The 22488-nt window shown below is 37.2% G+C and overlaps 1 non-coding gene across 1 annotated transcript; it reads left to right on the top strand.

Annotated features, from left to right (window-relative positions):
• The first annotated feature begins 16696 nt into the window (after nt 1-16696).
• LOC125924976 (U6 spliceosomal RNA) lies at nt 16697-16799 on the top strand. Its single transcript, XR_007458642.1, has one exon. It is a non-coding gene; the product is annotated as a U6 spliceosomal RNA (small nuclear RNA).
• The last annotated feature ends 5689 nt before the right edge of the window (nt 16800-22488 follow it).

The raw sequence follows: 22488 nt of genomic DNA, 5'->3' as shown, positions 1-22488 counted from the left end.
TCCTTCAGAAAGTTTTACGCTATTAACATTCCAAAGGTTTTGTCATCCTTAAACCAAGTGGTCTTCTCTTGGCTTTTCCTATGCACGGAGTGCCTGCAGACATTAAATAAGTAGATGTGGTTTTAAATGACCATTTATGACATCTCTAAACAAGCCATTATATATGTGAGAAATACAAAGACATTTCAAACAAAAACATGCATAACAGTCGGTCATCAGTGACTTGAGTTTTCTTAGCGAAATTGGGATTCTGTTCATTAAATATTTTGTGGAGTTTATGGTTGTGTATTTGCTTTTTCTTTCGTTTCTAGAAAGATGCATATCTCTAAGTTGATAAAGTTAAAAAATATCATTTTCTTTCAAATAGTGAAAAACACTTGTGAGCAATGGACAGCCACTTGATTACAGGCATCTGTGTTCTTACATGTCAGTTAAATCAAAATGAAAGCTCAAGGAGCGTTTTATTCATTCATCGATTCAACGTTTATGAAGCACCTACTATGTGTCATGCAGTTGTGTATTTCAGACACAATGGTGCAAAAGTAGGCACGTGTTCATGTCCAGTGTGATACACATATATTAAATTAACAAGTAAGTAGCTCTTTATAATTGTTATGCATGCTATAAAGCAGATGCATAGAGAAAAGTCATGAAATCATGTGAGTCACATGAATGTGATTTTTGCAGCCACCTGTGGTTGTACACATCTGCTATGAGGATGCAGTGATTTACCCCAAGTAAAGTTAACTGGAAGCTGTATTTCTATAGTTTCTAAAAACAAACAAAAAACTCCGACCAGACGCAAAAGATTTGGCTGGAATTTTTTGTGTGCTGGAATCAGAATTTGGGGTTTCGTTTTTTAGTTTCCCACGTGAGATAGGAAAAATAGTGAGTGTTAAGAAGATAGTATTTCCAAAATAAGCCATTTCTAAATGCTTCTTAAGGATCACATCCAATCTCCCTTTGAAAAGCCATATGGAGAAAATAGATCTTCTTAAAACGTAAGACCAAAAATCCTTAGTCACAAAATCTGAATTTTAGCTTTTGTTGTTTTCTCACAAAAATATTCTACTGCAATCCTTCTCAGATTTTCAGCATGTATTTCCAATCTAGTCTTTGAAGACAAAATGTGGCATCATTTTCTCACTTCCAACTTGATGGCAGTTGGATATTTCATATCTTGATCTTTCCATCTCTTACCTTCTGGATTTTACTTCTTTTCTTTGTGTTGACATTCCTGTTTTGCTAATATTTTTTACCATTCGCATTAAATGTCTTAACTAAAGCAATATGATTTGGTTAATCTAATCGCTTTTGGTCAAACCCATTGTTAAAAAACCAAAATCAAACCGAGTAAATTTGAAGGTCTCATTGGCTTTATTCAATGATTCATGAACTGGGGAGCATCCTATGCAGCAGAAAGAAAGGAGCTCAAAGGCTTTTAATAAGCAGAAGGAGGCAGAACAAGGAAACTTTTAGTAGAGAGTAGATTGTTTCAAGGAAGGTCAGAGTCTATCAGGCAGATGACCTCACTAGTGATGACCGGGTGATGCCAGCAATGACCAGGTTAAAAAGATCACCTTCCTGGGGGAGGCTGAAACTGCAGTTAAGTGTTAAGTCTGAATTTGCTGATGTGGGACTTAGCACAAGTGACTCATTTGGGGCCTATTGTTCCTTTATTTTTTTTTTAACACCAATAATATAAAGTACCCAGATCGTCTATGTACATAGACCAAAATGGGCTTACCGTCTTTTCTCTGGAACCACTCAATGAAATTCTTCTCAAGTATTTTTAAGTTCCTGGTCCCTTCTAGCCATCCTTAACCTCTGCTCTTGAATTTGAATTCTTCACCTTTGTTGAATTCACCTTCACTCAACTTTCAAATCAAATTACTCTCAGAAACATTTTCAAGTATTCTCCCTTTGATGTCCAAAGGACTTAAGTGATTTCAAATTTACAGAATGAATACTGTATTTAGTTTTCCAAACGTGAGTGATGGCTATAGCGAAAGTTGTAATGAGACAGAATTTAGGGAGCACTGTTTGTTTCAGAGGTCATTTTTCCTGGTTAAAAAAATAGTAATAAATACGCTTCCTGTACAACACTTAAAGATATAGAAAAATATAAAAATGTAAATAAAAATAACTCTGATCCAACCAAAGAGATTAAATAGGTAGTTGACTCAATTTTTTCCTTGTCATTTGCCATATATCCCCAAGGAAAATAACATCATTTCTTTTTCTTTTGTTAATTTTAAAATAGTTGCTGTATAACTGCATATTAGGAAGTTCTTAGTCATATGTAAATGAAGCTCTATTTAAATTAAATTAAATGGCAATGGCCATTATTTTCTCTCTCTACGGAGAAAAATAAAGATACTTAATCACTGTATTACTTTCCACTAAAGGCTCTTCTCAGGTTAAATCTGACACCTTTCATTGTTGAAATTTTAAATTACTTGAATATTTTTATAGGAATTGTTCAACTTCCCCTCTCTCATTAATTCTGCAAAACTGAAACATTTAACAATTTTTTTCTAACTTACAATGGCCATCCGATATGCGATAATTTCTCATTCAATCGTTATTTATCCGATCATGACAAAGTAGATAGTGGGCATCTATTTTGCATTGTGGGGTTGCATATTCGAAAAATCAAAGATGTAAAAAAACAGCAATCGTGTCCTCAAGAAGGTTCAGTGTTCTTTTCATTATTTCCAATGGTTATTTGAAAAAAGGAGTTCATTTTAATGTCAAGTAAGTAAAATTTAAATAATAAAATGGAAACTTGTCACCTCATATCATGTACCCCAGTATAAAATGCAGGGATTTGTGCATTATTTAATACTTCAGAAACTTTAGTCTACATTTTATTGTGAACATTAGGTTGGCTCTACAAGCACCAAATTTCACTGCTTGATACTACCCCACACGTCTGCTACTGTCTGCTACCTTCTAATTCTTTTTTCCTATAGATGAAAAGAATAAAAATATTTTACAAATTGCATCTGAAGACATAGCAAATAGAAGCTAAAACTGTGAACCTTGGAAATACCCCGGTATCTCAAATTTGCATTTGAGTCGGGTGGGGTTCACATGGGCTTATGGATTTCTATCTGTAGATGCTACTTTGGCCAATGCTTCCCATTTATAACCTTAAAATCCTATCTTGAAGGTTCAGACACCCTCTCCAGGAGTAGAAGTAATTCCATTTCTATACTCCATGTGCCTCTTGAGGCCAGATCTGCCAGTAATGCTTAATTGGGTTGGAAGATAGTGGATAGTACCAGTTTATCATACAGGCAACTGACACAAAACTTTTTCACTTATCTGAGGTTGGACTGTGTCTGAGTTCAGAGATGAAAGGTCAGTTCTTTATCCACTAAGTCCCCTAGACATTCCAAAATCCCCAGTACATTACAAATTTGAACAGTTTAAGCTCTCTTAAATAAAGAATCTCTTCTCTGGGTAAAGTATACAGTGTATATAGATACAGTGGAGAAGAAACATGTGAAAGGTCACAGCCATGACCTTTTAACATCAATAGTTTTATTTATAGCCAAGCGCTTAGTCTATAGGGCTTAATATAAAAGCAAGAAGAAAGACAAAGGTATCTGGTTAGCTTTATAATAGCTATCCGGTTATAGAAAATTTGTCTTTTTACTCTTGAGCTGAGAATAAAAATGATAAATAATTGAAGTGACAGCTATTTTAAAGTAAAGAATAACATTTCTCAATCATTTTTAATTGAACATATTCTATTTCTCTCCTGATATGGCCTAAAATAATCTACCAGGTTTTAAAGGAATAGATTTATTTCTTCACACATGTGATTCATTCTTAAAAGACACAACAACAGTATTTTACTTTTATTACTACCTACTTCCTTGTCACCTCTCTGGTGTCTTGCTGTACTTAAAATTACACGTGGAAGAGTGGCAGATTACAGCAATCAAAACCCTGTTTTGTGGAATGTGAGTAGTTTAGGAAATTTAGCAAACACAGTCAAAAGCATTAGCTTGCTCTTTTCAAAATGGTTCTCAAGCACTTTTAAGAAATGCTTGAAGATACATTGGGGAAAGTTCAAAGATGTCCAAAAACCCATGGTGAGAGGCCAGGGAATTGGCCACCAAGGGCTGGGTGACAAGTTGAAAAGGACACTCATCCTAAAGGAAGCCCAGGAATGGTTTTATATGGAAGAGAACCTCGTCTTGGTCACCTACTCTGTTCCAGGAGAAGAACAGGAAGCCACTTTGAACTCTGAGAAGACCACCAACCTCTCCTCTCCAACCCTCCTCATTGGGGAAATCATCAGAGCCGAAGAAATTGTTGTCTTTTCACCTCAAGAGACTGTTCGCTTTTCTGAGCACCCCTAGCTGGTAGCTTGCCTTTCACCGGTGTGATACTCTTTATGAAGTTTCTTACCATGTGTTAGTTTAATTCATGTTGAAATAATAATGGAAATTAACAGGTAGGCCTTTATTTTGAACTGAAACTTCCAGAGACAACAAAAATCTACCCAAAAGGTTAACTAAATGGGTCAGAATCTAAAATGCTGTATCTATGTATATAATTATCAAAAATGCCCTTCCATAATATTCCAATTTAAGTTGAATGTGATACTTGAGATTTAGATTTCTAGATCTGTATCCTTGCTCCAGATTTATAGCCAACCTTCTGGTGTGTGATAGAAATCTTTCTTAATGACTGCCAACTCTAGAGATAGCCACCCACCCAGGACTGTTGTATTTTCTAGTTAAAAGAATATCTACTGAGTCATTAAACAAAACAAAACTTCAGTAAACAGTATTGAGTATTTAATAATGAGTAAAACCCCAAAGTATCAGGATCGATAAGATATTGAAGTATCTTATAAACAGTAGAAGCCCAGGTTCTGGAGCTAGACAGACCTGGATTTGAATCTCTAGTCAAAGACCCACTTGATTTATGGCTTTGGCCAGTAGCTGAACTTCTTTAAGCCTCATTTCCTTAAAATGCGGACAGTGTATAATATAAGGTGCGATAATTACGAGGCTATAATGGGTTCATTTATGTAAATTACAGGGCTGGTTTATAGTAAGCAGTCACTTAATCTTAATCATTATTAGTATCATTGAATTAAATGCCATTTATACAATAAAAGAATAAGAAAATCAAAGTTATTGACAACATTTAGGTAATTAAATGCAGAGAATACATAGCTGATGATTCTCCTTTTTTGTTTCATTTTAAATGTGTCTAATATTTCTCAGTAAATGCACTGAGAGAAAACTCTAAAATATATGTGGAATGAACAACAGTGATGAAATACTACTAGTGAAATTCATCTCCTTCAACTATAACCTCCTTGTGGTCTTGGGAGGGACCTCCCTGAAGAATGGAAGGAAAAAATCTTGTCCACATTCACTACTATAGAAAAATTTTGTCAGATTGTATTAGGGTATCTTTTTGGTGTCATAACAGAATCTTAAATGGTGCTGTTATCAGCCCCCCATCTCTGATATCCTAACATACAAGGGCCAAAGCCAGCCCTAGAGAATTATTATTCACTCTCTGCCCTACCTTGAGTCATGCTCAGAATGAGAACAGGTCCAGGTATATGTTGGTCCTTTAGTGCCACCAAGACCAAAACACCTTTAAGACAGGGAATAATTTCTGGCTCCGATTGTCCTCAGGTTTTCTTTGCTCCCACCGCATTCCATTTTTATTAGCCAGCTTAATTACTGAATGCCTACCATGTTCCAAACCATGCACTAGGACCTTTAGGCAAAGATGAGCAGAGTAAATCATAACCCCTGTCATGAACAAGTTTAAAGCCTAAATAAGGAAGTAAACAAGTAAATACAAAGAATCAGATAAAATCTAGTGTTTAAAAATTTAGGTTTTATGTTGTACAGGCAGATGGTGTTTACTCTTAGTGATTAGGAGGCAGATTAAAGAAGACATCTGGGGGACCATTGATCTATTTCTTGATATGGGTATAGATTTTATAACTGCGTTTGTGAAAAAAATCATTGAGTGGCACACTGATGTACATTTTTTTTGTATATATTATATATTAAATATATATATTTTTAAAAATTACGGGCTTCTTTTTCCTTTGCATAGCACAGATACTTTACATAGATAGGTACATTCCTTAATCTCAACAAGTATTTTAAAAATTGAATTACAACTTAAATTTCAAAAAAATTAAAAACTGAAGAGTCTTAACTGTGTTTCACAACCATGATAGCAATCCTTATTTTTGTAAATAAATTACTATGCTGAATCTTCAGCTATGCTTCTATTTGTAATAATGTCATTCTATGCAAAGCTTCTAAGACTATTCCCATATATTGCAGAGATATTATACTACCATAGGCATCCTAAGGAGCACTTGCCACCAGAAAAGCCAGCACATCAGTTGCTCTGAAATTTCCATTTGGGTCTCTTATTTTTTTGCACCTACCAACAGCTTACTTAATGATGCCTTGAGCAAACAAGTAATTGCATTCACTGTATCCTCTTGGTATTACACTGTATTAACATCCTTCATTTTTTTTTCCATGAAAGTGTCATTTGTGGGTTTGATTTACTTTTTAAAAATGCTCAATTTCCACTGCTGAATATAAAATGCATCCAACCCATGGAAAAAATATAGCACCAAGCAAAGCAGACCCTTAAAATTGTTTTAAAATTAATTTCATAGATATCACATAATTTCCCCAATAAATATACTGTCAAACAACACATAGCAAAATAGTGCCAAATTTACTCCTCTCTGCAGAGTTTAATCCTGTTGAACACATACCCCTTTGAATTTTCCTTAGATTCATGCCACAAAATTCATCTTGTCCCTTACTCCTCCTAAGCCCATATTCTAGGCTCCTCTTTCTCTATCCTTGATGACAAGTAAGATTCTATAATATGCATTAATCTACAGAAAGCATTTGTTTTTTTCCTAAATCTCCACTGCAGAACTCACTCTAGTCTGTACATACTCTGTACATACTCTCTTTCAGTGTAAACGGGTATTGCCATGGTTTTCAGAGAGTGACCTCTAGCTTCCAAACCCAAGTGACAACCAGAAATCCAATCATTTCCAACTCAACATATCCAAAGCCCACCTGTATTCTCTTGAAAGCTGCTTCTCTCTTCCTGCATCTCATGTCACCCGGTCCCCAACCAGCCCTCTAGATAATTTTATATTGGTAAATGACAGTCCCTTTCCTGAATAACCTTCCAATGTCCATCTGTCCATACCTTTGCTGGATTATTTCCTCCGCACCGTTACCTATTACCCCATTCTTGGCACACTCTAACCCTATACCCCTGCAGTCAAAATATATATTGTGATGTGATTAATGCTGTTCACTCATTCATTCACTTTTTAATTCAGCAAATAAATGCTGAATAACTACCTTGCTAGACTTCGGATACTCAGAGTTAAACAAGACACATTCCTTTCTATGATCAAACTGTCTCAAGGGGGAAGACATACAAGAATGGCTTTCTAACACATATATTCTGTAGCAGAATTTAAATGCCTTGGTATGTCATATAAATGTTCTTCACAATCTGGCTTCTCCAGACGTCTCCTGCTTCATTTACTATGTTTCCCCAGTATGTGTCCTTCACTTCAGGCACCCAAAAAGACATGTAGGTCTGCAATGAACCTTGCCCGTATGCCTCTGTATCTTTGTTCCCTCAGTCTGAAATGTCTTTCTCAACCTTGGCAGTCCAGCAAACTGATGCGGGAACAATTTTCTGGCCTCCTCAGACAGTTGGCATCTGTCCTCTGTACTCAATAACATCTTGTGCAGATTTAACATTGATCACACTATTTGCTAATTATTGATTTTCCCTTTTGTCTTTCCTACTAGATAGTGAGGTGTGTGCGAGCGGTGATTGAATCTCCTGTGCCCTTCAGGTTGAATGAACAATAATCATATACTTGGGAATAAAAAAATGACTAAGAACACAGCCCAGGGAGTCAAACAGACATGGATATAAATCCCAGATCCACTATATAATAGCTATGTAACCTTGAGAAGTTACTTGTCTTCTCTGAGCCTCAGTTTCCTGATCTGTTAAAGGGAATAACAATGTTTACTTTAAAGTGTCTGTGAGAACTCCACAAAATGATGCAAATAAAGTGTTAGCCATAGTGTCTGAGCCATAGTAAATTATCAATAATTTTTAGCCATTTTCATTATTACGCCTGTTTGAAAAGTGTTGGTGGTTCCCTTCACATCTTACAGTTATGCTCAGGTAGTGAAAAACAAAGGATGGAAGGGGAAAGGAAGTAACTTTTTAAAAATTTACTCTGTGTCTGTCATACTCTGGATATGTTATCTCAGTGATTTTCCCAGCTACTTGAGGGAAATAAAGAATATTACTGACAATTTATAAAATAAAACACTTTGTCTAAAAAGCAGAAGTGACTCATTCAAGGGCTTCAGTTGTAGGACACAGTGTCTTAGCTCAGGCTGCCATAACAAAACGTACCACTGGATGGTTTAAACTATAAAAATCTGGGACACCTGGGTGGCTCAGTCAGTTAAGCGTCCAACTTCTGCTCAGGTCATGATCTCCTGGCTCGTGAGTTCAAGCCCCACGTCAGGCTCTGTCCTGACCGCTCAGTGTCTGGAGCCTTCTTCGGATTCTGTGTCTCCCTGTCTCTGTCCCTCCCCCATGCTCTGTCTCTCTCTGCCTCAAAAATAAACAAACATTTAAAAAAATTTTTTTAACAATAAAAATGTATTTCTCTGAGCTCTGGAAACTGGGAAGTCTAAGGTCAAGGTGTAGGGAGATTCAGGTCTTGGTGAAGGCCCTCTTCCTGACGCGCAGATGGCCATCTTCTTGCTGTATCCTCACATGGTGGCAAAAGAAAGAAAAATCTCTCTCTTCCTCTTGTATAAAGCTACAAATACTAGACCCCCATTCTCATGATCTTATCTAACCTCAATTACCTTCTAAAAGCCCTATCTCAAAACACAGTCACTTTGCAGATAGGGCTTCAACAAATGAATTTGGTGGGACACAATTCAGTCCACAGCATTCATGTTTTTGCACTGAATCTTACCACCATAAACACAAGATGAACCAACATGAACAGAGTTCATTACTGCAATTTATAAAAAAGCAGAAGTTCTGAACCTGACTTACCCAAAAGCTTGAAGCTTTTTAGCCATTCTCCCTTTATTCTGTACCTTATTACTAGAGTTTCTTGATCATCCAAAATATAAAATTCTAGTTGGAAAGCAAACAGTAGATGTATGTCATGTGCTATCCATCCAAAAGGAGTATTTTTAAGACACAAATAATTGAAGGCAGAAGACAGTTTGGACCAGGAGAAATATGCAGCTCTTCAGGGTGCCTGGCTGGCTCAGTTGGTGGAGCCTGCGACTCTTTACCTCAGGATTGTGAGTTCAAGCCCCACATTGGGCATTAAAGCTTACTTTAAAAAAATGCCATAAAAAAAAGAAAATATGCAACTCTTCAACACAGTCACTGGGGGCAGGAGTGGGGGCTTGGGGGTAGCAAAGGGCTGTAGAAACTAGAGAAACAAGCTAGAATCCCTCTGGGATGATTGTGTGGGATGATTGTGAATGACCCTGCACTCTGGTGGTGCTAATACAGTGGAGAAGAGGTTTGGAGGGAGAGTTGAGTCAAAAGGAGCTTGCTGAGACACCAGGAGTCATAAATCTTGTGGCTGTAATAGAAGAGACACCTACCTGCCCAGCCTGGACACCTGTTCTTCCTCCCAGAACCTTAATCCCACCCCCCCCACCCCGCCGCCCCACTTCAGTTCTTTGAAATACACCAATGGCAAGTCCTCTAACCTGCATTCATGCTAAAATATAGAATGACTAATATTGGCTCACCCTTTGATATTGAGGGGCAAAGAAAATTGCCAGATTGCCTAGGTAGGTATCCCTAAGATCAGAATAAAAGAAGAGAATTTCTCTAGTCCCCAGGAAGGCCCTATGAGTTAAGGAAACCCAGATTAAGGAAAACCCAACCTATGATTGAAAACCAAATGGCAATTGGTTGCTTTTTAAAAGACAAAGCGTATAGCTGCCTCCTTAATTTCTTTCTTACAGTACAAGAAGTAAAAGTGGTAGAACCTGAAGTCCAACACCCTGATTCCCTCTACAACGACTCTCTATCACCTGTTTTTTGTAAGAATAAGAGTTATTGTGGTAATCATTTCACAATATATGTAAATCGAGCTATCGTGTTGGGTGCTTTACACTTACATAGTGATGCATGTCAATTATTTTCCAATAAAAGTGGAGAAAACAAAAGACTTAAGAATGGAAGCACAACTCTCATGAGCCATGGAATGAGCAAATAAATTGTGCAATATTCACATAATGGAACAGTACGTATTAGTGAGAGTGGATAAACTAAACCTACATTGTGACAATATGGTTTCTTTTTAAGATCTCACAAATCTTATGTTAACCTCAGAAACATAATTTGTATAGTCTCATAAACATAATAAAAATGAGTACATATTGTGTGATTCCATTTATATAAAGTTCAAAATCAGACAAGACTGATCTGAGGGGTTAAGTCAGGAGGTTGGCTCCCTTGGGGAGGGCCAGGGGCTAAAAGGGGGTGGGGATTGAGGTTCTGTGTTTTAATCTGTCTTCTAATCACATGGGTATATTTGCTTAAGGACAATTCATGAAGCTGTACACTTATGATCTATGCACAATTCTATATGTCAATAAAAAGTTCTAAAATCTCAAAACACCACATCTGAGTATATACCCAAAAGAGTTAAAAGCAAGAATTCAAATAGATACTTGTATACCCATTTTTATAGCAGCATTATTCACAATAACCTAATGATTGAAACAACCCAGATGTCCATCAATGGATGAATGGATAAACAAAATACGGTATATTCATTCAACAAAATATTATTCAGCCTTAAAAAGATTCTGATACATGCTGCATGATGGAAGAAACTTGGAAACAAACTAAGTGAGATAAGGACAAATATTGTATGTTTCCACTTACAAAATATTTTAGTTTGGGCTTCTATGATAAAATACCACAGACTTGCTGGCTTGTAAGTGATAAATACTCTTTTTCACAGTTCTGGAGGCTAGGAAGTCCAGTTCAAGGCACTGAAAGACTCTGTCTGGTGTGAGCCTGCTTTCTGGCTCAAGGAGAGTAATCTTTTTTCTGGGTCCTCACATGGCAGAAGGGACAAGGTAGCTTTCTGGAACCTCATTTGTAAGGGTACTAATCCAATCCATGATGGCAAAGCCTACCATAGGCCCACTTCCTAATACTATCAGATCGGGGATTTGTATTTCAACATACGAATTTGAGAGGGAAAAAGTATTCGGTCCCTGGCGTATGAGGTATCTAGAGTGGTCAAATTCATACACACCAAAAGTAGATTAGTGTTTAGCAGGGGCTGCGGGAGAGAGAAACGGGAATTATTATTTAATGGGTATGGAGTTTCAGTTTGGGATGATGCAAAAGTTCCGGAGATGGATAATGGTGATGGTTGCACAATAATGTCAATATATTTAATGACACTGAATTGTACATCTAAAACGATTAAAATGGTAAAATTTGTATATATTTTACCATAATAAAAAAAAATCAGAAACCCAAATAGAAACGGAGGCACATGTCTTTCTCTTCTCTGTGGGAACTTCCCTACCTGTCCACAGGATCCCCCAGACACATTCTCACATATTTCCTCCATTTCCTCCAAGTTGTTTCTTTCCAAAGCCACCACTGTTTCCATCCTCAGGATCCATCTCTGGGACTTCCTTCTGTCTTCGGCCATCTACTTCACCTACAGGCTACAAGTCAAAATTTCCCTAAGCTGGCTTTATTTCACCTATAGAAGAATCTACTTGTTTAATATGATCAGGACATTTGAGCTATTGACCGCCATATGCAAATGTCTTATATGTGTCACATCACTCCCAGATGAATATCTAAAATACAATTCTTGCAGGGAAAACCACGGAAATACAGAGTTAATTTATTGTTCCTCTGAGAATAAATCCATTGACTAAAACTTTAAACATTTATTTATACCTCACCTGTTAGTAAACGGGCCAAAGACTAAAATTAAATGGCAAAATTCACAAAAGATTAATCTGGAAACAATAGTTAGAATACTTCATCATTTTATTTTAAAACAATACCAAAACATCTATTCAACTGAGTTAACTATTCATTTATTTTTGTCTATATAACATCAAAAAGTTTGACCAAATTTTTCACTGAGTTTATTAATATTTTCACTGAATTTCCAGATGTTTTGCTTTCACATAGTGGTGTCACTATATATCTTTATTTTCCCCTTACACTATGATTCCTATGTATAGTTTATTGCTGGGGGATAGCTGCAGGGCAGGACAGATATTAAAACTATAGAGGATCTCATAAGATGTGAAGCGGAATATCTTTTTTTTAGATTAGGTAACCTTTTTATAGCTTTGAGGGAAAACATGGATAGTATTCGTGCATGTGTGTGTGTGTGTGTGTGTGTGTGCGTGTGTGTGTGTACATTGACAAAGAATTCTTTCATATTGAGAATGCGCAAAACCTTATGCCAAACATTGCAAGAAAACTCTAGAAGTTTGGGGTTTTTTTAATGTATAGGTCTGCAAGGGATCTTTGTTTATACACATACAACCCAATTCATGTATAAACTCAGAGGCATTAGTATAGAGTATTGGTCAAAAAGGTAGAGTTTTACTCTCAGCTCTGACATTGCCTAGCTTTTCCCAGTTTTCTCATCTGTATTACAGTGATAAAAATTACATCTTCCTTGTGGAATGTTGAACGAAAAGCAACTCAACACAGTGACACGCTCGATTAATGTTAGTGTTCTTGTGCTGAGACCCAGGAACATGTCATTTTTTTTAAATTATGAAATAACTTCTACACCACCGACTTTGGGTCATTGTTTTTCATTGAAATAAACAATTCACTTTTCAGTTTAGTTTCAAAAAAGCAACATTTCATAAGCAGACTGCAACCTACTCAGAGATGAGCAAGGAGGACAGAATGGTTGGGGCAGAACAAGGATAGGAAGTATGGCCATGCAGAAGCTGTAGTCAGAGAGGGAGGCAGACGGTAGAGCCAAGAATTTTGTTTTGTTCGCAATTTAGGCAGCAAAACAAAGTATTTGGAAAAGCATGAATCTGGTGGCATTTTGTTATTACTACACTACACCCACTAGCCTACTATTTCATCCCTTCTGGAATCATGAAATTTTCCAGTTTAATTTTGATGATGTAATAATCATTCACCACTTGAATTAACTCGTGGTAAACCATGCTTACCTCTTTTTCTTTGTCGTTGAAGGTTGGTTTGTTTGCTCAACTACCATCATTTGGGGCTTAAAGAAAGTTTTTAGTTCTTAGTTGTATCTTCTTACTATCCAACCGAAGGGCATGAATTTGCTTCATGATTTTTCCCAAACGAAATCTCTATATTCCAGGTTCCTGGATGACAGGTAGACTCCAGGTCCTTGCGTTGGGGCCTGTAAAATCTCTGAACCTTCGCTGAAGCAACTGCTTTAAAAAAATGTCTCTGGTTACCTGGCTATTTTCTTTGCCCCTCCTATTTTCCAGAACAAAGGACTCTAGGATTCAGAGGCAAACTTATGTCCTTCTGTCCAGCTCTCAGAGTTCAAGTCCTATATTCTACTGAGCAAGAAGAAATTGTTTTAAAGTGAATCGAAACTAGCTTCTCAGAATCTTGCTTGTGTTTCTAACAGTCTCCAGAATAATAATCAACATGTCGATGGCATTTCTCAGTGTTCCAAAGCATATTAAAACTTTTTTTTTCATGGAAGAACTATATCTTTGCCTGAACTTTATCACCTGCCTGAAGACTTCAAAAGCTTCAAAAAATGTGCCATTGAGGGCAGCTCAGTGGCTCAGTCAGGTAGGTGTCCAACTCTTGGTTTTGGCTCAGGTCATGATCTCAAGGTTTGTGAGTTTGAGCTCCGCATTGGGCTCTGAGCTGACAATGCAGAGCCTGCTTGGGATTCTCTGTCTCCCTCTCTCTCAGCCCCTTCCCTGCTCATGTGCTCATGCTCTCTCTCTCACTCTCCCTCTCACTCTGTCTCTCTCTCTCTCAAGATAACTAAATAATCATAAGCAAACAAACAAATAAATTTGCCTTTTGGAAACACATGTTATACTCATATTTTTTTCCATACTGGAATTTTATTTGCCAAATACTTCAAAAATAATAAAGAATTTGTTTTAAATAAACATTCAGCCTTTTATCTCTATATCTTCATGAGAGGGCACAGTATCTTAGGGAGTTTAGACAGTTTCCTTGACTTAATTATAGGCCTAATCATCATAAACTGAAATTTTATAAAAATTTTTCTTTTGTTTGGTCTATTTTGCTTTCTGATTTACCTTTTTTATAATTCATAGAAGTAGCAAATTCTTGCAATTATTTCAAATATTACAGTTCTATATGAAGTGAAAAGTGTTCTTAATCTCAAAAGTTATCATTTTTAAATATTTGGTTTCTAGACCTTTTCCTACACACGTACTCAATCAGAATATCAGGATATATTCATCACAACTCTGTTTATCTTCTTTATTTTTCCTTACTCCATCCTATATACCACGCTTCTCTTCATCCTCAATTCAATCAGTTATGCAGATTTTACCTTTATTTTCCTCAAGATTTTTTTTCTCTGTTTAAGGATAAAAGCAAAAGTGGCTCTAAGACAGTATCTTCTAGTCTTCTATACAAATTTTAAGTCATTTAAGAGGTTATCTAGGTAGGTTTGTAGAAACCAGAAGGGCAACAGGCCATCTTTGAGGTTTACTAGAGCAGGGAACACAATTTTACCCCCAAATAAAGGACAGAAGTCTGAGGGATAAGTGAGGGAGTCCTGCTGTCCGGGCATCCTGACCTCCCAGGATGACTGCGTGAGTCCCCCTAAGAGGGCAGAGCCCTAAACAGGTATCCCTTACTTCAATACAAATTTCTCTGCTCTACATGTACAAGAAGTGCAGGAAGTCACCAGATTTCAATTGTTCATCCCTTGCCTGGAACATAAGTGGTCGGTGTTCAGAGTGATGGACTGAAGATAAGCTCTTCCTCCCACATGTGGGACAGTAACCAGTGAAAGGGGAGCAGGGCCCAGTCAGCTGCAATTGAATTGCCCATAAGACAAGGAGGATGGAGTCCAGAATCGGACTTAACTACACAGGGAGACAATAAATAACCGGATACTTCTTACTTATATTTCTGAAATGTCGGCTGGGATAGTCTCCAAATATTTATGTGGATTTGGGGAATGCGCTTCATTTCATTATGTTTGTTTTTGATAACAAAAATGGGATCATACCGTGCCTTTTTCTATAAATTAGTTTGCAAAAATAATTATAGGGATCTTTCCATGATTGTATATTTTATTTCATACTTCATCCATTTCGCCAGAATAAAGGGTTCAGAGGTAAACAAATTGGCAGATTTAATGAAAGGAAGATAAAGTAGTTCTTTGAACTGCTTCCAGTTTATTTTATTTTACTGGTTTGATTTTTCACACTTAAAATTATTTTAATGCATCTAGGGGTGCCTGGGTGGCTCAGTTGGTTAAGCATCTAGCTATTTTTTTTTAATGTTTATTCTTGAGAAAGAGAGAGAGAGAGAGCACAAGCCGGCGAGAAGCAGAGAGTGAGGGAGACACAGAATCTGAAGCAGGATCCAGGCTCCGAGCTATCAGCACAGAGCCCGACCTGGGGCTCAAACTCACGGACCGTGAGATCATGACCTGAGCCAAAGTCAGAGGCTCAACCAATCGAGCCACCCAGGTGCCCAAGCATCCAACTCTTGATTTCAGCTCAGGTCATGATCTTGAGGTTCTTGAGATCAAGTCCCCCATCAAACTTCTCTCTCTCTCTCTCTCTCTCTCTCTCTCTCTCCAAATACATAAATAAACATTAAAAAATATAAAACATTAATGCACCTGGAGTTGTACTACGGTTCAAGTTCAGACTTTAATGTTATATTTTCCCATGTGGATAGTCATTTGTTTCCACACTTTTTCCCCAGGTACTTAGAAATGCCACCCTTGTCCTATAGGAAGCATCCTGATCTTTGAAGGTTTGCTTCTAAGTTCTCTATTCTATTTTTCTAGTCTATTTGTGGCAAATTGCTCTGCTTTATTATATAGTTTTATGATAAGTCTGTATAACTAGTAAAATGAAGCTTGACTTAAGATTTTTCTACCAGGTTGCCTTATTTGTAATCGCCTACATATTGTCTGTATCCATGTTTATATTCACCCTTTCTTATTCTTAGTATCATTTAACTATTTTTCTTTCTTTTTTCTTTGATGAGACTTGCGAGAAAATTTTCCACAATTTGGTTCTGCTTCTGGTTTTGATGTTTTTTCTTTTTTGTCTAGTTTGTTAAGCCATTGTCAATTTTTATTTAAAAAGTCTATTTTTTGTTTGTTTTTTCCCATTTGTTCTTCTTTCATTAATTTTTCCTTTAAAACTTCTTTGAAAAATTATTTGTTTCTTAAGGGAAATTTAAATAACATAAAATGAAATTATAAGTGACATAAAACCAAGTTATAAATGTTAACATGATTTCTTCTTTCACAATGTACACATATATCAAATCATCACATGGTATGCTTTAAAATCTTATAATTTTGTCAAGTGTCCTTCAATATATAATAGTGCTCACTTCAGCAGCAGATGTACCAAAATTGGAAAGTTACGGAGATGACCAGGGCGCCACGCAAGGATGACACACAAATTCATGAAGTCTTCCGTATTCTTCTTCAGTAAAATGAATGAAAGAATAAATAAATAAGTAAATAAATGAAAACATTAATAGGTAATCTTTAAAATTTAAATTCATTATTTATTCATTTTTTTTTAAATTTTTATTTTTAGAGAGAGAGAGAGAGAGAGATGAACATCAACTGGGGAGAGGAGCAGAGGGAGACAGAATCTGAAGCAGGGTCTGGGCTGACTCCACAGCCCTGTGATAACGACCTGATTGGAAATCAGGAGTCAGACAGTAGACCAACTGAGCCACCCAGGCGCCCCAAGGCAAACATGATTTTAAGACATTAATAAAGAAAATACCTTGGGGTGCCTGGCTGGCTCAGTTGGTTAAGTGTCTGACTCTGGTTCAGGTCATGATCTCACAATTTGTGGGTTTGAGCCCCGTGTGGGGCTCTGTGCTGACAGCTCAGAGCCTGGAGCCTGCTTCAGATTCTGTGTCTCCCTCTCTCTTTCTGTCTCTTCCCTCCTTGTGCTCTCTCTCTCTCTCAAAAATAAACAAATAAACATTAAAAAAAAATACCCCATGTCAAGAGCAAACACTTTTTTAAATTCTCTTAGTAAATAAGTGGGTTTCACCGATTGTATTATGCTAGTAAGTAGATCTGCAGTGAGTCTATGAGCAGATGGCTTTCTATTGTAGAGTTTGAAGATCAACAAACAATCCTTCCAAAAATATCTCCTCTGCTACCTGAGGAGAACTTGGCATTGCATTCATTCCTATGCAAACTAACATCCAACTGTAAGGCTCTTGGTTACTGGCTACCAGACAGTGGTTGCTCCTCTCAGCAATGGTTCTCAAACTTGAGAATTCCAACGATGACTGAGAAAGCGGATTCAAAAGGCAGATTGAGAGGTATTAATATGGGTTCCAAAAATTTCACATGTAAAGAATTATTCAGTTGATTAAGACAGCGATCATCCTAGAACCACGTTCTGAAAAAACACTACTATGGAAGACGAAGAGTTAGCCATTCATTTACCAGGAAATGATCCCAGGGCTTCCCGTGTTAGCACCTCAGCATCTCAGTTTCTATTAGTGGATCATATAAGACAAAGGAAAGGAAAAGCTCACAGGGAGAAGACGTTAGAGCAATGACACTGCAGTTTTGAAGGTGCCAGACAGAGGAAGGATACAAGTTATTTGAATTTTAGGTAGCACTGTCCAATAGAATTTTCTGCAGTGATGGAAATGTGTTAGATGCACATGCTCCAGTACAGTAGTCACTAGCCACATGGATTTTGAGCATGTGAAATGTGCCCTAGTTCAACTAAGTAACAGAATTTCAAATTTCAAATTTTATTTAATTTTAATTAATTTTAATTTAACGTCTATGGTCACATGTGATAGTGACTATCATACCCACAGCACAGGACTGGAGCTTTGTCTAAGGCTGGGATAGGGATTTAGTAAAAAGAAAGTTGGTACTAAATTAAATTATTTCTAATTTACAATTTTGTCAAATGTCAGCTTAATTATTTAGGATCACAGTATCTAATCTGATATCATGCTACCAGGGAAAGTCACAAAATTGGTAAAATATATTTAACTAATAGTTCCTCTATCATTCTGCCAGTCAAATAAATTGCTTTCAATACAGAAACCATTGAAGTGCATTTTCAAGAAATCTTAGTGACAGTTTGGCAAATGATAGGCAGAAGAAAAAAAATATTAGTGGTAAATATCCTTAGTATATTCTTCAAAGTCTGTCAAGCCAAATTTTTGGTGGTCATTGAAAAATTTATTTTGAGTTTAGAAAATTTAAAAAGGTTTCTGAGTGAGGAAAATCTATTAACAATAGTGTTAATGCTTATGGAACACTGACACATGACAAGGAGTTGTGAAATGCTCTATATGCACATAATTTCATTTAACCCAGACAGCACAAACACATCGCTATTAATCACATTTTGCAATGAAAGAAACAAAAAATCGGAGAAGTTAAGTAACCTGCCCAAAGTGGCACAGCCAGTCAAGCAGCATCAAGGTTGCTAACAAAATCTCTTTGCCTCCAGATCACTTCATTGTACTGCCTCTTTCTATTTGATCTTGGAATAGAGGAGTTGACAAAAAATTTCCTCAGATGTTTAGTATTTTTTTTTCAATTTTTTAATGTTTATTTATTTTTAAGAGAGATAGAGAGACAGAGTGCAGGCAAGAGAGGGGCAGAGAGAAATGGAGGCACAGAATCTGAAGCCGACTCAAGGCTCTGAGCTGTCCGCACAGAGCCCGATGCAGGGTTTGAACTCACGAACCATGAAATAATAACCTGTGTTGAAGTCGGACACTTAACCAACTGAGCCACCCAGGCGCCCCCGATGTTTAGTATTTTTTACTGTATGCCAACTAAAATAATAAAATTTGAAATGTTACTAAATTGTTCTAATGCTAATACTCTTTCTAGAGATGGTGATTTCTACCATGAGCAGGTCTCCCAACTCAACTGAGCACCTTAGTAAGTCAGTGTTTGCAATGATGAGTCTGAGGAGAATTTGAGAGCTTGAGAGCTAGGGAAGCTGACCTTCAAGAGTGGGAAGAAACTGAAATTCCTGAGGCAATTCTGAAGTTGGAGATGAGGAGAGATGGGGATGAGGAGGAAAGAGAAAGAAGTGGCATCGAGTTTTAAGAAGATGAAGCCAACATGGATGAAAAGGCTGGTGGTACGCCCCTGTGGCTGGTGGCCCAGAGACATTTTAAAACCAGATCTAGCTCATGCCCAGTTTAGTTACTTTGCTACCAAGTAAACCCTGCCTCCTCTGCACCCACCTCCCTTTAAACTTTAGTAAGTTTCACTAAATTCACTAATGTTGCGGGAGTGTTGCTTTGTTTTACTTCATCTTGATTTCAAGAAAACTTAGCTTCAGTTCTGTGCTAGCTCAGGGACCTGGCAATCTAAAGCATGCAAACCTCTCCTCCTGACCCATCTTCCACTCCGATAATTCACATAACATAGTATCTTGAATTTCCTCAAGGCATAGAATTGGGGGTTCAAGTCTATTTTATTCTGCTCTTGGGGAGCATAAAGGCCTCAGCAGAGATCCAGATAACATTTTAATTACATATACATTTGTCATTCCAAGTAGGAAGAGATAGCCACCCAATTTCTGGCCTTGAGCCCTCTAAAGGGGGGGATGCAGACTGATGTTAGACTTTTTCTAACAAAACATGAAATCTGAGTGTCAGAACAGACCCAGAGGTTATCTAGTTCAATCTCCTCTTGGATGCCTCTTGAAACTTCCCTACCATGATCATGTGTGTTTTCTTTGAACTCTTCTGGTTACAGAGAACTCAAGAACTCCTGCAGGAGCATATTTCACCCAAGAAACTTAGCTTCTCAGGTCACCTGGCTGGCTCTGTGGGTTAAGCATCTGACCTCGGCTCAGGTGATGCTCTCATGATGTGGTTCGTGAGTTCAAGCCCAGCATTGGGCTCTCTGCTGTCAGTGCAGAGCCTGCTTCAGATCCTCTGTCTCCCTCTCTCTCTGCCCCTTGCCCTCTCTCTCTCCCTCTCTCTCTCTCACACACACACACACAAATAAATATTGAAAAAAGGAAACTTAGCTTCTCATAGTCATATTTTGGGAAGCATCAGAAATAACTGAAATTTCTGATCTATGTGACTGTCAGTAACTTCTGACTCTTTCCCCCCTCCTACACTAATTAACACATCCCTCATTCCATCAACCATCTCTCTTATGATATTTGGTAATGACTTTAGTCATCCCTGTTACTTTCCCTTAGAATACTTTTCAGCTATTCAATGAGTTTTAAAATATAACATCCAAATTCGAACAAAATTGCAAGAGTGATCTCACCAGCGCAGTATAGATCTAGGTTCTCACCTCTATCTCTATGGATCCATCAATCTAGGAACACAATCTATGCTTGAGTGTGGTTGTCCTTCGACAACCATATCTAATGGCTTAAGGGCAATATCAATTTTTTTGTGTGTTGCCACTGAGACCTCATTTTGAATCCGACTGTTGTGTTTTTTTTTTTTTACACCTACAAACGAATCTTTGTATAAAGGAAAGAGCATGAACTTCAAAATTAGAGAGTTATCCATTTGTATTCAGTCTCCATTGTATTAGCTCTGTGACTTTAAAAAAGTTACTAACCTCTCTGAGATTTGGTTTCAATGTTTGGATCAGAGTATGATAATATCTAGCAGTTTAGTTTTATTGTGACCATTAAATGAACCGAAAATGTGAAATAACTAGCATGATGTCAAAGTGCAGCTCTCTTCCCTTTTGTGCAGCATGTCATTTTGACCCAGGGTCAAGCTCATCAACATTTTTTTCTATTAATTTCATAATGCATTGAATTAGCTATTCTTATTAGAATTTCAGCAGCTATGAAATTTAACATACTTTCCAAGTTTTTCATCTAGGTTATTAAAAACAATGTTAATAGGACAAAGCAAATATTGTTCCTTTCCAGTAAGAAATCTTCCAAGTTTGTGTTAACCAATCTTTCACTGAACAGAAAAAAAATGTAGGAAAAATAAAACATCAGAGGTTCAGTGAAGCACAAAGGACTTCTCACGCACGAGGTGGTCATATAAAGACCAGATGTTGTAATATTGCATAGAATCCAACGCTTCCTGGATGTCATTTGTTTAATGTTCATATCACATTTTTGTAATAGACCAGAAGATATGATTGTCCCCATTTTACAGATGAGCCCAAAAGAGGCCACTCAAGCAACAAGGACTCACATTCTTTCTTCAACAATTACAAATTTTTATTTCAGTTACCCATTCTAGAATGTTATCTAAAATATGAAAAGGTTTTCAGCTTATTATATCTACTTCTTCCACATAGAAAATAAATGCAATTAATTCATTTAACACATATTGGTTATTGACCACCTACTGATGCCTAACACTGTCCTAGGTATAGAGGAAAGCAGCAAACAAAGGCGTGTGCTTTCACGGATATTTTGGTGGAGCTGGAAGACAAGAAACAAGTAAATAATATGACAAGTGATGATACTTACTGAAAAAATAAAATAGGGAAACAGAACGGGCAGTGACCTGAGTGATGGCTGTCATGCCGTTGTAGTTGAGAGTGGTTAGGAAAACTCTCTGAGAGCTATAGAAGCCAAGTGTACCTGGGGAATGTGCATCCCAGCCAGGGGGGGTCAGCGAGTTCAAAGATATAAAAGGGAAGTATGTTTGGCTTCTTTAAAGAATGGCAAAAAGGTCAGTAAGACTAAGTTGGAGCAAATGACAAAATTGTGGTCATGGTAATAAATAGATCAGAGAGTGGGGACCACACCACACCATGAGAAGTTTGGATTAACTATCAGAGAGAATTAACCAGAGGACTGACATGATCTGACACATTCTTTAAAAGGATCCCTCTGGCTGCTGCACGCTGTAGGAGCAAGGGTGGAATAAAGTAGACCAGTGAGTAGCTATTGCAATAATCCAGATGAGACATCATGTTATTCAGACTACAGTGATAATGATAAAGGTGATAAAAAGTGCTCTGAGTTTTGACATTTTGAAAGCACTGCCTCCAGACTTGCTACTATTGCATGCGGGGTATGAGAGAAAGAAAATTGTCAAAAACTAATTTGTCACGAGTAACAGGAAGAATGGAATGGCTCCTTAACGAAAGCTGAGAATCTGTAGAAGGAATCACAGATATTAGGAGTTAAAAATCAGGAGTTCGTT

The sequence above is a fragment of the Panthera uncia genome, chromosome F2 (genome assembly GCF_023721935.1).
Source record: "Panthera uncia isolate 11264 chromosome F2, Puncia_PCG_1.0, whole genome shotgun sequence".
Classification (NCBI taxonomy): domain Eukaryota; kingdom Metazoa; phylum Chordata; class Mammalia; order Carnivora; family Felidae; genus Panthera; species Panthera uncia.
Note: the sequence above shows the minus strand (reverse complement) of the source record. Positions and strands in the feature narration are given on the sequence as shown.